Source organism: Lithobates pipiens, unplaced genomic scaffold, assembly GCF_037356315.1.
Source record: "Lithobates pipiens isolate NorthernLeopardFrog02 unplaced genomic scaffold, aLitPip1_a1.2 Scaffold_16, whole genome shotgun sequence".
Classification (NCBI taxonomy): domain Eukaryota; kingdom Metazoa; phylum Chordata; class Amphibia; order Anura; family Ranidae; genus Lithobates; species Lithobates pipiens.
The window spans coordinates 96493037-96508897 of record NW_027507748.1 but is presented as its reverse complement, the minus strand read 5'-3'; positions in this window follow the sequence as shown (position 1 = coordinate 96508897).

Below are 15861 nucleotides of genomic sequence, written 5' to 3'. Positions count from 1 at the left end.
GGGTCACCTCAGACTAGAAAATATTATATTTCAACACAGAGGCTGCCCAGGGAAGTTTAAGAAGCTGTGGGGAGACTGGTTAGCAGTCCCAGGTCTTTCGCCAGTTGACCTTGTCATGAATAGAATTTCAAGATATATTTCCACACTCCAACTATGCTGCCCTGGGTTCTTTTCCCTGTTGTGAGATACTACATTAGTAGGGTTGCACCAATACCAGTACCAATACTTTTTTCAAGTATTTGCCAATACCAATTAACGATACCTAGAACTTAGAAAGAGTAGGGTAGAGGGGTGGTTTGGAAGTTGGGGGGGCTGTTAGGGAGTTGGGTAAGGGTGGGGTTGGGGAGTAGAGGGGTGAGGGCAGGGTGAAATAGGGATCGTGGGGTGGGAGAGTTGGAATGGAAAAGGCTGTGATCGCTGGGGGGATAAGGATGGAGATGGCAGGGTGATTGGGAGACATGGGGGAAGAGGCGATAGCTGGTGGAGGAAAGGAGGAGGCAACAGGCAGAAGTGACAACAGTGACTGCAGACATGATGCAGGAGATGCTTAGAGATTGCGGATAATCAGAGGCTGCGAACATGAGAGATTGTGGACATGGTACAGGAGAAGATCAGAGGCTGCGGACATGATACAGGAGATGATCAGAGGCTGCAGACAACTTCCCGGAGACGGTCAGAGACTGCAGACAACTTCCTGGAGACGGTCAGAGACTGCAGACACGACTCCCCATGCTCAAAAGAGGGAATAGAAAAGTATCAAGCCATTCATTCACTATAATCACAGCTTATGTTCTAAAACATGAAAACTTCTGTTCTGTATTCTTCTATAACAGTGATGGCGAACCTTGGCACCCCAGATGTTTTGGAACTACATTTCCCATGATGCTCCACTACAATGCAAGGTGCCAGAGCATCATGGGAAATGTAGTTCCAAAACATCTGGGGTGCCAAGGTTCGCCATCACTGTTCTATAATATGATCATCGCCTTTCTTGTAATTCATGTGCAAGATCGCCCCCATCAGGGACTGTATGTGTGTGGGAGGCAGGAGCAAAGACACAGCACTGTGAGGAGGAGGCAGGGATGGCAGAGGAGACTGCTTCCAAGCTGCCACTTCTTGTATCTGAGCATTTTCGTGAAAATGCTTAGTATTGGCACTACCATATACGGTAGTAATTTTAATCTTTTCTATATTTTTGATATGGCATGATTGTTTATGATGCCACAGGTGACGTGTTGACCTCAGAGACTATAGTCATTATGTGCTACCGATTGTTCCGTTACGGCTCTTGATGTTATGGTTACTTTTTTTTTTAACTGCTGTAATTCTTATTGTTTAATAAAGTTTTCTGCTAAAAAAAAAAAAAAAATATATATATACACACAGCTATCAATTTTTTTTTTTCTTCCATCTTACATAGATTGCATGGATCACTCATTTGGCAGAGTGTGCAGGAGCTGAGCGATCATGGCCTATATGGGTAGAACTGTAGTTCTGAAAACAGAAGTGTGTCCTTGCAGTCATGTAAGCTCACCATACAATCTGATTTTACAATCTCCTTTAGGTATACCATCAACTATGTAGTGCAAGGGCCTATCTAACTGGATAAAGAGACATTTGATAGAGAGGTGTCTCCTCATAGTATAGTTTTGGTAAATCTAAAAGGAGATTTTACAGCCAGATTGTATAATGGCCACCTTCATACACCGAAAATGAACTAGTCAGGCTTTCAGTGCCATTAATTGCACCTCAAACACAGAAGCAAACACACATTTTGCTGCATAAAAAAAAAAAAAAACACAAGCGAAAAGCGCAGCAAAAATGCACATTAACAAAGTGCCAAATTGTCCTATGTGCTACTTTAAAATCAATGGGCTGCACTATGTGTGTTGTTGGAAAAATGTGCCATAAATCGTGCTCCTACTACGTTAAGTGTGAATGGGGCCTGAAAGTAAAATTGGTATATTTACACAAGAACAATGAAGCTCCATTCACATCTGTGTTTTTTAATGGATGGCAAACTCCACAGAAAATGTGCGCTGCGATGCAATTCAGAAATGCAATGCAAATGCATTTTGTGCTTCCAGTGTCATTAAATGTTAAAGTGGAGGTCCACCCTGAAAAAAAATATTCCATAGAAATGCAACACAAAAATAGAAAAAAAAGTTTTACTCACCAGAAATGCCTGTTGCTAGGCAGATCATCCTAATCTGCCACTTCCTATTCCGCTGTGATCTTCAGTCTTCTCCTCCTCGCGTTGATTTCTGGGAAATTTGGGCACGGTGTTTTCTGGGACCAGTGTGTGTCACAGAAGACAGCCGCCCATTCAGAAATTGCTGGGGGACTCGCGCATGCACAGTAGGAAACGGGCAGTGAAGCCGCAAGGCTCCACTGCCTGTTTCCCTTAGACCCCTTTCACACTGGGGCGTTTTTCTGACATTTTTCAGGCGCTTTAGCGTTAAAAAAAAGGGCCTGTAAAGCTCTTGAAAGAAGCTGCAACTGCAATCCCAATGTAAAAGCCCGAGTGCTTTCACACTGAGATCCCTTTCACACTGGAGCGTTTTTCAGGCCCTTTAGCTTTAAAAAAAAAAAAAAGCGCCTGTAAAGCACCTGAAAGAAGCCGCAACTGCAATCCCAATGTAAAAGCCCGAGTGCTTTCACACCGAGGCGCTGCGCTGGCAGGGCGTCAAAAAAAGTCCTGCAAGCAGCTTCTTTGCAGCGGTTTTGCATCGGGGAATACAACACTCCTAAAGCGCCCCTTCCCATTGAAATCAATGGGAAGCGCCTGAAAAGCGCTATTGGCAGCAGCGTTTTGTGGGCGCTTTTAACCCTTTATTTGGCCACTAGCAGGGGTTAAAAGCGCCCCAATAACGCTCGAAAAACGCTGGTAAAGCGCTGCTAGTTTAAGCGGCGCTTTACGAATGTTTTTTAGGCGCTGACATTGTGAAAGGGCTCTAAAAGCACTTGGGCTTTCACATTGGGACTGCAGATGAGGCTTCTTTCAAGCGCTTTACAGGAGCTTTTTTTAACGCTAAAGCGCCTGAAAGACACCACAATGTGAAAGGGGTCTTAGTGAGGATGGCGGCACCGGCACACGATATGAGGGACGGATTGGCCGACATCGTGGGTGCCCTGGACAGGTAAGTGTCCTTACTAAAAGTCAGCAGCTACAGTGCTTGTAGCTGCTGACCTTTACATTTTTTTTCTTTTTTTAAGGCTGGAACACCGTTTTAAAGACACCCCAAGTGCGGATAGCAGGCATGTTTGCCGTGCGACAAACACTCCGCAAACACACCAAAAAGGTGTAAAAGCGTGCCACGCTCTGCTTAAAAGCGTGTTCAGGTGCTTTCTTGGGGCATTTGTCACATGTAGGGCAGAACATTAAAGTGAATGGGCTGCCCTATACATGATGAGTGGGAAACTCCCCAAAACAAATGCGGGAATGCGAGTCCCTGCTATGCGGACATGTGAATGGGACTCGATAGCTGAGTGTATCGTCCACGCCCTCCTATGTACTTGTATAAAGATAGCCATACACTATGCAATCTGATTGTACAATCTGTGTACAACTTCCTTTAGATTTACCAGAACTATGCAAAAGAAGGAAACACCTGAACAATCCATTCCATTTGGATCAAATCAGACAGGCCCTTGCACAACACAGCTGATGGGAGATCTAAAGGACAGTGTACAGGAAGTAGGGAGGGGTGGTCCAGGCAGGGCCTATAATAAGGCTTACCTGTGGGTACAATGAAGATCTCCTAAACTTTTAATGATTAGGAGATATTCACACTGCATACCTGTGCCGTCCCTTCAGAATTCTATGCCCCGGTCCATGACTCCCACACACGTACACGGGAGTGAGGTAATCACGGTGCGGGCAATCAGACAGCCGGAGCACACAAACCCGGAAAGAAGACCAGGTGAAGATGGAAGCCCTGTCAGCAGTGACAGTGCACCACTGGAGGGCTTCATTCTAAGGCAAGTTATTTCATAACACTGAACAGAAAGCGCAATACAAACAGTACATGTAATGTTATAGCAGTAAATACCAACACTATACATAGCGTGTACAATAAATTTGATACATGAATGCATCTTATCCATTGGCAAGAGTTTACTAAATGGAGTCATACCTCAATGACAACGAAAAATCCAGTTATGATTTAACTTTCTATCATTGAGGTATGACTCGAATTTAGGGAACTCTTGTAATTCACTTTCTGTTCATTCATATAGTAGCCACCAAACCATGTTTGTCCCTGAGGAAGCCATACGACGAAACATGTAGGATTAATATGTGGGAACAACTATAGGAGCTACAATAACATGTCTTGAATGACCATAAAGCTGTTAATGTATTGTATAATATTGTTTTTATGTACCCTTGTAATGTTAATTTCGATTTTATTCAATTTGGTATGTCCTTGTACTAATTGCACCTATAAAGTCCCATCCCCCCTACTTTGTGTTTTTCATTCCGCTTTAAGGGTGTTTACATGCATTTACATGGTAAGATTTAGAAAATACCACTACAATTTGTAAGTTGTGTTCTGGAAAAACAGGAAAAAAATGAAACCATTTTAATATTAACAAAAAAACTTTTATTAAATAGTTTATGTACAATAGAAAAGCAGTTTGAGAAATCACTACCAAGTTATTGCAGGCCTGTGGCTCTGCTTAATGCAACCGTTCATGGAAAAGGAAGCATGTGTCCTATTGTACAGTATATACACACAAAAATGAAAAAGTGCATTTATCCATTCAACACAATTATCCATACATGTCAAATATAAATTAGAGTATCACAGGATATATTTTGTATTAAAATAAAACACAAACACTTTAAAAGGAAAAAATGATCGTACACATTAATAGAAAAACATTTGTATTGCACTTCATATCTTTATTGTTACAATTTCTTAAAGTGTATCTAAACCTAAAAACAAAAAAATAATAAGGGTCCATTTACACTTTGCCCTTCTTGTGCATTGTTTTAACACACATTGTTCTAGCTTAAAGGCAGCCCCATTCATTTTGAATGGGTTGCCACTGCACCAGAAATTACAAAAAAATAAAATATAAAAAAAATGCGCATTGCAACATTTTTTCTGACGCAGGACACAACCACCCATAGTAGCGCATTACCATGTGTTGTGATGCGCTGCAGCTCATGTGCATTGGAGCTGCGTTACGTTAGTGCTTTAGGGTGAAAAGTGAAAGTCACCGCAACACGCTAATGCGCGTAATGTGCTTTACCACAGCGCTAAAATGTGATTCTTCCCCAAAGTTTTTGGACTCGGTGGCTAGTTTAGTTACCTTTTATTCCAGCCTTTTCTTTATTTTTACCTGGTGATCTTGCCAGTAACACTCTTCCAGTCCTAGGGTGACAACACTCACACAATGTACAGCAATATACGGGAACTTCATTTTAAAAACTTCAAAGTAAAGGTCCTGCCTAAAAGCAGATGGCACAAACTGCATTCATTAGTTTGTTTCAGTGTCAGACTGGGTTCACACTGAATACGGACGCAGCTCACAGCAGGGGTCTGGTGCGTCCCTGTTCTCTGTTTCAGGCCCAAATTTTTGCCTGAATTTGGACTTGAAACTGAGTCAGACGCACAGGACCTCTGTACAATGCACTCTGCTTAAGGCTGGGTTCACACTGCCGCGTGGAGCGGCTCACAGCAGTGGTCCAGTGCGACCCCGTTCACCGTTTCAGGTCTGATTTTTGGCTGAATTAGGACCTGAAACGGACCAGAAGATGCACAGGGTGCGGTTCACTCCAGAGATGCGTGGACCGGCTCCATGGAGAGCTGGTCCTGACATGCGAATTGGATGCGGGTGAAAGCTACATCCAGTTGGCAGTAGTGTGAACCCAGCCTAACATGGAGTACAGGTTTGTTTTAAAGCTAAAATACAATATGGGAAAAAAAAAAATTATAAAAACAAAACAACATGTTAGAAATCTTTTTATAAAGTGATTAAGACAAAATTTAATTTTAAAATCAATTAAATGTCTCATTATTAAAATTATTTTCAGACACTCGTACTGGAGCAAACTAGATCTAGCCTGTAAAAAAAAAAAAAAAAAAAAATGCACATTTAAGAAATATTACAATCAATTTTTCTTTTTCTCCCCAAAAGCATTTACATCAAACACATCTTGGGCAAAATAGCAATCATTTTTCCAGTTGGACAATTCTTTCCAATGATGCAAGTATGCATATCTATTTAATTCAGCACAGCAATAAGGCAATACAAAAAAAAAAAAAAAAAAATCTCCCAGAACACTATCCCGCTAATCAAAAATAATCATTTAAAATAGTTTCAACATGGTAAAGTGATTGTAAGGGTTTTTTGTTTTGTTTTTTAAATAAAAAACATACCAGTGGCTCCGAAACCCCGTCTTCTGGGGTTCCCCTGTGGCTCCTCCCCACATCAGATAACCCCCTAGGAGAATCACTCTCCCAAGGGGGTTACATTGCAGGGGGGTTCCCCCGAGTCTAGCATCCGGCGTCCATAGCCACCGAATGTATGACTTGGCCCCGCCCCCTCGATGCCCGCGTCATTGGATTTGATTGACAGCAGCGGGAGCCAATAGCTGCGCTGCTATCAATCTATCCAATCAAGAGCCGAGAACCCCGGGCAGAGAGACAGAGTGTCCCTGCTGGGTCAGGTAAGTAAAACGGGTGGTCACTGTCAGGTGTTTTTTCACCTTAATGCATAGGATGCATTAAGGTGAAAAAGCACAAAGGTTTACAACCCCTTTAAGTTTGAAAACAAGTTTTGTTGCAAATATTTCCACGACTCAAGTGTTTCTGCATTAAAATTATCAAGGCAAACAAAGGAGTGATTGAGGCAAATGAGCAATGAAAAGGGGATTTACAATATTTTCTGAATTATCACAGTGGCTCCATTTTTATCTTACTGTAAGCAAATACATATTAGAAATGATCAGAAGCATAGTTTACAACAGAATACAATTTAACCACTAGAGGGAGACCTCACATTAGCCACCAGCTTAATTTGTTTGAAACTTTTTTGAAAGGCCCTTTATGTTGTATTTAATAAATCCATCCCCGCACTACCTTGTAGCTCCCTTTTGGCCCCATAGTGAACAAGATAACACTTCATCCATGATAGTAATGGAAGTTGCCGTATGTCATATTGCAAAGGTGCCATATTGCCTGATAAAAAAAACTGGCAGCTATAAACACTGGATAAGTTATAGGAAACAAGAAAATTATTAAAATTATCAAATAAATTGGAAAGAACGCATATGAACAGAATTCAGTGCAACCCGCTATTCATTTAAAACCACTTAACATTTTTTTCAAAAATATCCTAAATTTTTTAAATGCAAAACTCTAGTGTGATTGCCTAACTAGAGTTCCATTTAAGATATAACAGATGAGGTATTTTCAAGCTGAATAGTATAAAAACATAAAACAAAATAAAAACAAATTAAATAAAAAGTGTTGCCTTCAGCGTTTAGCTCTACCGTAGCAGAGTCCAATGTTTCAAACTATTTGTTTAATACAAGTTTGTATGACTGTACTGGGTACCATGTTTCCCAAACACATGAATATTTCTGTTCCATTCAGTCAAGAAAAAAAGGTGACGCATCTGGTTAGAATAGAATACATAATTTGTACAATAAATATGTAATGTGTGTGACCGGCTTTACAGTACCCTACAGATTCAAGTTTCTATTCTTGGCATTTTTCAGCACAGGCTCATATTTGATATGGAGACATACATTTAATATTGGTTTATATTTTCAGTTACTGTAGATAAGCCGCTTCCACAACCAGGTATGAAATATTTATAGGAATGGATTTAACTGGCTTTATGCCATAAGCCCTTACATAGAGGAGGCAGTCAAAACCAGGTTTATGTCAGACTGGATATTTAGTCTTAAAGCATTTGTTACCCCCAAAAAATAAATAAATAAATAAATAAATCCTGTTCCTTTACAGCAGGAGTCACAAACTGGCGACCCTCCAGCTGTTGCAAAACTACAAGTCCCATCATGCCTGTGGGAGTCATGCTTGTAACTGTCAGCCTTGCAATGCCTCATGGGACCTGTAGTTTTGCAACAGCTGGAGGGCTGCCAGTTTGAGTCCCCTGCTTTAAAAGCATGTTATTACAGCACAGTGCTTGTGCTGTGTAATTTGGCCCCTTCTATCACCTAAAATACCTGGCTGATCCTGCCTGGTTCTTCCCTCACGTAAAAGAAAAACAATGGGGGAAAGTAATGATTGTTCGCAATCAATCCAACGTCTCCACTACCGTTAGGTGTTCAGTCCTCTAACCAAAATTCTTATATGGAAAATAAGAAATCTGGACCTGGAGGGAGTAAAGCTCCCAATCAGGGCAAAGAAGCAGTTAATTGGACAGAGAACACTTGTTGGAAAGTACAAAACTTGTGTTCATGAATTATCAAAAGAATAATTCTTGTTAGGCATACAGTGTTACAAGGAGAATATATACCATAAACAAAACTGTTGCAATTAAAAATCAAAGAAACCAAAAACTGAACCCGGCTCTTCCCTCATCCCTGTAAACTGACCATGGTTTATCATGGCTGCTGAGCCCTGACACCGTGGTCAGTTTACATGCCTTCATCATCCACAGCTCTCCTCTGTGTTCCTCTCCCCCCTGCCTGTCAGCTCCTGAATGCGAGCCGTCCCGCCCCTCCTAGCACTGTTGCGAGCAGTATAATAATTACTGCTCACAATCACTGCCATCCCCTCTGCTAGAATGAAAAGTACTATACAGAATTTGTTGTTTTATTAAATAATTCTTCTAAATGCCTTATTTCTCCTCACCAATCAGCCCCTCCCTCTGGCGTGCATACATTGGAGGAAGAGAGCGACAGGTGGGCACGTGACCATTGATTGGCAAGGAGAAATAAGGAATATAGAAGAAGAATTCTTAAATACTGTATATTACATGTTTATCCTAGCAGAGGGTCTGGCAGTGATTGTGAGCACTCCCTTTACAACCCCTTTAATTTAAACTTGTACCCAGGCTATGCACATTGACATATTTACACGCTACAGGCAGCAAAAGCACCTTGCAAACAAGCCCTTATTCACCTCTGCATCTATATACATTGTAGAGAAATTAATCTTCAAAAGTTCAGAACTTGCATCTTAGCTCTTTTCATATTGCTTTCTATTAAAAAAAAAAAAAAAAAAAGGCAGCCTTCCAGCTCTGTAATTTAAACTCACAGTAGGTGCTCTAAGCCATTAAAAACCCATTAGGGTCAATTCCCACCATTGCAGTGTGTCAATGTGCATTGCATAAGAGGATAAATCCAGCCTAAGCTCGTTTTGGCTGGGCTTCGCCTATGGGTCACAGGAGTGCATTTTGTTTTGCACACCTGTAACCCATTTTCAGCAGAGAGCGAACTGAAGTCCGCTCTCCGCTGATGTCACAGGAATCAGTCCAGGCACCCCGTCATCAAGACAAAGTCTGGATCTGCCAGATGCCTGGACGGATGCCAGTCTCAGCCAGCCGCTGAGAGCCTGAGACGACCGCTTCCCGTTCCTCCACAGCTCTTGAAACCCATAATAAATTGAATGAAGATTCCCTTGAATTATCCAATCATTTGAACAGAAAATTCCTGTTTATTTAGTCTGCACCCGATTGGGTACTTAAAGTGAATATTCTTAGCTACTCCAATAAATCATGCAAGGCCAGGCAGTTTCAAGAAATCCATCCCGAGCTTGTTTGGCTGGGCTTCTCCTATGAGTCACAAGTGTGCAATTCGTTTTGGACTCTTGTGTCCCGTTTTCAGCAGAGAGCTGTCCAGGCACCACATCATGCCGACTCTGGATCCGCCATGTGCCTGGACTGAGGCCGTCTCAGCCTCTCAGTGACCCGCTGAGACAGCCGCTCCCCGCCCCTCCACAGCTCAGAGTTCCAGTGAGCGTGGAGGAGCAGAACGGAGAGATGCAGATTTTCAGCCAGCAGCTCTCTGCTCGGGGAGCTCAGAGAACCGAGCCATTGGCGACATTCGATGGTTCAGTTCTCAGTGCAGAGACGCCAGGAGACAGATGCAGTATCGGACCCATGTTGCATCCACCTAGGTAAGTATGTGCGACTTGATTTGTCACATGACAAATCGCACGTGTGAATGGAGCCTAATCGCTTGGAGTAGTGCATGACTGCAAAACAAATTGCTCCTTATAGAATAATCTACACGAGTAGAATTTAGCAGAATCTTGTAGCCATTAATCACACATGAATGAAGAATCACACGATCATGTGAAGTTGCTTACTACTATATGCTGCTCCATAAGGAGCCAGTGGTTTCATTTCCTTATAAAATCATTGTCGACTTTGGTAGCACAACCGGACTAATAAAAATCTCCTGTGTGGCTCAAGCCTAAAGCCGCTGTACTAACCATGCAAGGTTAGTCCAGCGATCTTTCCCACTGAGCTGCTGTGTTCTGACAGGGGGTCATCAAATTTCAATCAATGGCCAGCTTTAAATTCTTTTTCTCAGAGTTTATTCGTGGACATAGCACCCTGTGCTTCACTGTTGGGTTATACATACCACAACCTACAGGGAGTAGGACACTAGGTGCAAGTGCTATCTGTCAATGAACTTGGAGAACACCATTTTGCGGTGGCAAGTACAAAAAAAAAAAAAAAAACTACTACTTTCATTTTCACTTATTGATGGACATCTTTCTCTTTTGATCACAAAATGGAATAGCCAAAAGCAGTGCCTACAAGAACCAATCAACTTGCAAATAACTGCAACAAAGGCCATACCCCAATGCAAACCTGAGCAATGCAGGAAGTGAGATGGTTTGGCCACCAGCAGCCAACAGTATTACACTCCAGCAGTATAATCCAAATATGAAAAATGTCCACCAATGAACCCAAAGAAAAGCACTTTTACTGTATTCTAAAATCACTAATGGTCTACTTTTGTAATAAAATTATGGCACTATTGACAAAAATGAATTAGGGTAGGTCCACAAGGAAGGCCAGGCTGTTGTAGTCTCATGTGATTACTGGGAGGTGACCAGTGTTCCTATAAACTTTTGCTGAAATTTTTCAAATGAATTAAAAAGTGATTGTAAGGTTCGTTATCTTTTTTTTTTTTTTAAACGCTTGCCGACCAGCGCACAGCGATGTACATCGGCACAATGGCAAATCTGTGCAAATGGACTTACCTAAACGTTCCCTTTAAGATGTGGCATTGTGGGTGCGTGCCCGCCGCATATTCCGTGACCGCAGACTCAATGTTAGCTGCTGTCCTGCGATTGTGTCACAGACCGGCAGAACGGGTAGATGCCTATGTAAACAAGGCATTTCCCTGTTCTGCCTAGCAACATGACAGATCTACTGCTCCCTGTCCGCTGGAGCAGTGATCGCTGTCATGTTGTAGCGAACCCACACCCCCCTACAGTTAGAATCACTCCATAGGACACACTTAACCCCTTGATCGCCCCCTAGTCTTTAACCCCTTCCCTGCCAGTGTCATTTACACAGTAATCAGTGCATTTTTATAGCACCGATCGCTGTATAAATGACAATGGTGTCAAAATAATGTCAAGTGTTCAACATAATGTTGCAGTCCCGATAAAAAAATAAAAATAAACGCAGATCGCCGCCATTCCTAACAAAAAAATAAATAAAATGCCATAAATCTATCCCCTATTTTGTACATGCTACAACTTTTGCGCAAACCAATCAATATACGCTTATTGCGATTTTTTTTTACCAAAAATAATGAAGAATACATATCGACCTAAACTGAGAAAAATGTATTTTTTATATAATTTTTTGGGGGATTTTTATTATAGCAAAAAGTTAAAAATATAGCTTTTTTTCAAAATTGTCGCTCTTTGTTTATAGCACAAAAAATAAAAACCGCAGAGGTGATCAAATACCGCCAAAAGAAAGCTCTATTTGTGGGGGGGGAAAGGACGTACATTTTGTTTGGGTGCAATCTCCCACGACCATGCAATTGTCAGTTAAATCGATGCAGCGCCGTATCCCAAAAAGTGCTCTGGTAAGGAAGGGGGTAAATTCTTCCATGGCTGAAGTGGTTAAACAAACATACTTACCTCCACTGTGCAGCTCGTATTGCACAGGGTGGCCTCAAACAGTCTTCTGGGGTCCCCCAGTAGCTCTCGCGGCTCCTCCCCACATCGTATAACCCCCTAGAAGTGCTCTCCCGGGTTGTTACCTTGTGGGCATGCTCCCGAGTCCAACATTTGCACCCAAATGCCGGACTTCATCCCACCCCCCAACAATCACGTCATTGGATTTGATTGATAGCAGCAGGAACCAATGGCTGCGCTGCGATCAATCTATCCAATCAAGAGCCAGGACCCCGTGGAGAGGGGGAAAGCGCTCCTCTGCCGACAGAACTATGGGGCTCAGGTAAGTAAAACTCACATTGTATTAAACGGATCTCAATATTGCATAAAATGTATGGCGACTCCTAGGGCGAGAATATTTAGTGAGGTTTCAGCATCATTTTGTTTAGGAGGTATAGTAAGTATGAGATATGAACACACACACACACACACACACGGCATCTGCCAAGCTTTAACCACTTGAGATCCGCGCTATAGCCGAATGACAGCTACAGCGCGGACCTCCTTTGCCAGGACGACGTTTATTGACGTCGTCCCGTGCACGAGCGGCCTGCGCGCCCCCTGAGGGGCACGCGTGGCGCGCTCTGTGATCGGCGAGTCTATGAGACTCGCCTGATCACTGATCCGCCTTATCACGTGATCAGCTGTCAGCCAATGACAGCTGATCATGTGATGCAACGGAGCCGGTAATCGGCTATTATTCCTCCTTGCGCTGACAGCGCGAGGAGAAAAAAAAAAAAAGAGCCGATCACCGGCGGCCGTGATCGGGACATGAGTACCGATCACGGCCAGCCCTGCCAGTGCCCACCTGCCCCCTGCCAGTGCCACCTTAATAAAACATAAGTGCCCCCCAGCAGTGCCCACAGTGCCACCCACAGTGCCCACAATCTGCCTCAACAGTGCTGCACCCCAGTACCACATATCCGTGCCCATCAGTGTCGCCCAGCAGTGCCGCCCATCCGTGCCACCCATCCGTGCCCACCAGTGCAGCCTATCAGTGCCCACCAGTGCAGCCTATCAGTGCCGCCTCATCAGCGCACTTCAATGAAGGAGAAAAATGACCTGTTTGCAACATTTTATAACAAACTATTAAACATTTTTTTTTTTTGCATCTTTTTTGTTTGTTTAGCAAAAAAATAAAAAACTCCCAGCTGTAATTAAATACCACCAAAAGAAAGCTCTATTTGTGGGAAAAAAATGATAAAAATTTCATTTGGGTACAGTGTTGTATGCCCGCGCAATTGTCATTCAAAGTGCATCAGCGCTGAAAGCTGAAAATTGGTTTGGGACTGAGTGGGGTTTAAAGCTTTAATAACACACAAAAAAAAAAAAAATAATGTTGAAGCGGTAGGCGCTTTAATGCGTGTTGAAGACGAAGCAAGTGTAAAGGAGTCCTTAGTCTCCCAAAAACTAATAGTTAAGGGATAGGCAAAGTTTGGTGGTCTAGGAGATCTTTTGGCTTGTCACACCTCTTTGGACTCCAGCAGCAAGACCTCTCACCCCTAATTCTTGTTCGTTTCCTCCAACCCGAGTCCTAGGTGCTCAAACTATAGATGAGGTCATCCCCATCACATTCTGCAAGCTAGACAACTAAAACTCCTTGAAAATTGCTTTGGTAGATGTGTGCAAATTCATGCCCACTGATATTACCAAACAGCTGGCAATGATTAGGCAGTTGGCCACCAACCATAAAAAACGTATGCCCCTTTCACATATTCTTTCCGATCAGGTCGGAGTGGATGAAAAAGGACAGGCGGTTTCTTTTCATCCGATTTCTCCACAGAGAACAGTGGGGCTCTGACAGGTCCATCTAAGCACAGTGGAGCTGAGACGGACCTGTCATCTGCCTGCTCCATGAGAATCAGCTGATCGATACCCCGCTGTGCAAAGTGGAGTCTGTCAGGTGCATCGTCAGGTGAAAGGACCCATAAAGTAGTTGTACAGGTTAAAGGTTTATAACCTTAATGCAGTCTCTGCATCAAGGTAAAAAGACTTTCATGTGCAGCCCAGACCCTCCTAAATACTTATCTGAACCTAATTTTGATCCAGCACTGTGCCTGAGAGCAGAATTGTCTCTCTCCCCCCCATAGGCTCAGGGACAGCAGCAGTAATCATTGGCACCTGCAGCTGTCAGTCAAAGCCAATGAGCAGAGTGCAGTGGGCAGGGCCAGGCTGCACTTTGCTTCAATGGCAACACAAAGCCAGCTCTGGATTGAGCGCGCACATCTGTCCTCACGTCAGTAAGCACTAACACCCCTTTCACACCAGGGCGTTTTGCAGGTGCTATAGCGTTAGAAATAGCGCCTGCAATCCGCCCTAAAGAAGCTGCACCATTGTGTGTAGTGTGAAAGCCCCGAGGGCTTTCACACTACAGCGGTGTGCTGGCAGGACGTCAGAAAAAAGTCCTGCCAGCAGCTTCTTTGGAACACAAAGGGCGGTGTGGTGTGAAAGGGGTATTAACCGGTTCCCGACCAGCGCACGACGATGTACGTCGACAGAATGGCACGGGCAGGCATATTGGCTTACAGGTACATCCAATCTTCAATGCCGCCCTGCCATCGGGAGCGCGCCGCCGGCGGCGCGCTCCCGCGCTGGTCGGGACCCCCGTGAGTCCGGTCGCGGGACCCGCGGACTGGATCGCCGCGGGCATCCCCGCGATCATCTCACGGGACGGCTGAATGGAGGAAATGCCGTGTAAACAACATTTCTCCATTCAGCCTAGCAACTAGTGACGCTGATCTCTGCTCCATGTGATTGGAGCAGAGATCAGTGTTCACTAAATGAAAGCCCAACCCCCCCCCAGTTAGTAACACACCCCTAGGAACACTTAACCCCTACACTGCCACCCACTGGTTAACCCCTTCACTGCCAGTGTCATTTACACAGGAATCACTGCATTTATATAGCAGTGATTACTGTATAAATGACAATGGTCCCAAAAATGTGTCAAAAATGTCCGATGGGTCCCCCACAATGTCGCAGTCACAATAAAAAAAAAAAAAAAAAAAAAAAAAAAGCTGATCGCCGCCATTACTAGTAAAAAAATAATAATAAAAAATTAATAAAAATGCTTTTGCGCAAACCAATCAATCGCTTATTGCGATTTTTTTTTTTACCAAAAATATGTAGAAGAATACGTATCGGCCTAAACTGAGGGAAAAAAAATGTTTTTTTTATATTTTTGGGGGATATTTATTATAACAAAAAGTAAAAAATAATGTGTTTTTTTCAAAATTGTCGCTCTATTTTTGTTTATAGCGCAAAAAATAAAAACCGCAGGGGTGATCAAATACCACCAAAATAAAGCTCTATTTGAAAGGACATTTTGTTTGGGAGCCAGGTCGCACGACCGCGCAATTGTCAGTTAAAGCGACGTAGTGCCGAATCGTAAAAAGTGGTCTGGTCTTTGACCAGCAAAATGGTCCGGTCTGCAAGTGGTTAAGGTGGAAAACACTGAAGAGGAGGAGCCAGGAGCACCAGCAGGGGGACCCCAAAAAAGAGGATCAGAGCTGCTCTGTGCAATGGTAGCAGGCAAAAAAAAAAAAAAAAAAAAAAACTCCTTTACAAATCACTTTAATATCAATTATAGATGGAATTAACCTTTAGCACAGGAATATGCAATTAGCAGACCTCCAGCTGTTACAGGACTAAAAGTCCCATGAGGCATAGCAAGACTGGCAGGCACAAGTATGACACCCGGAGGCAGAGGCATGATGGGACTTGTAGTTTT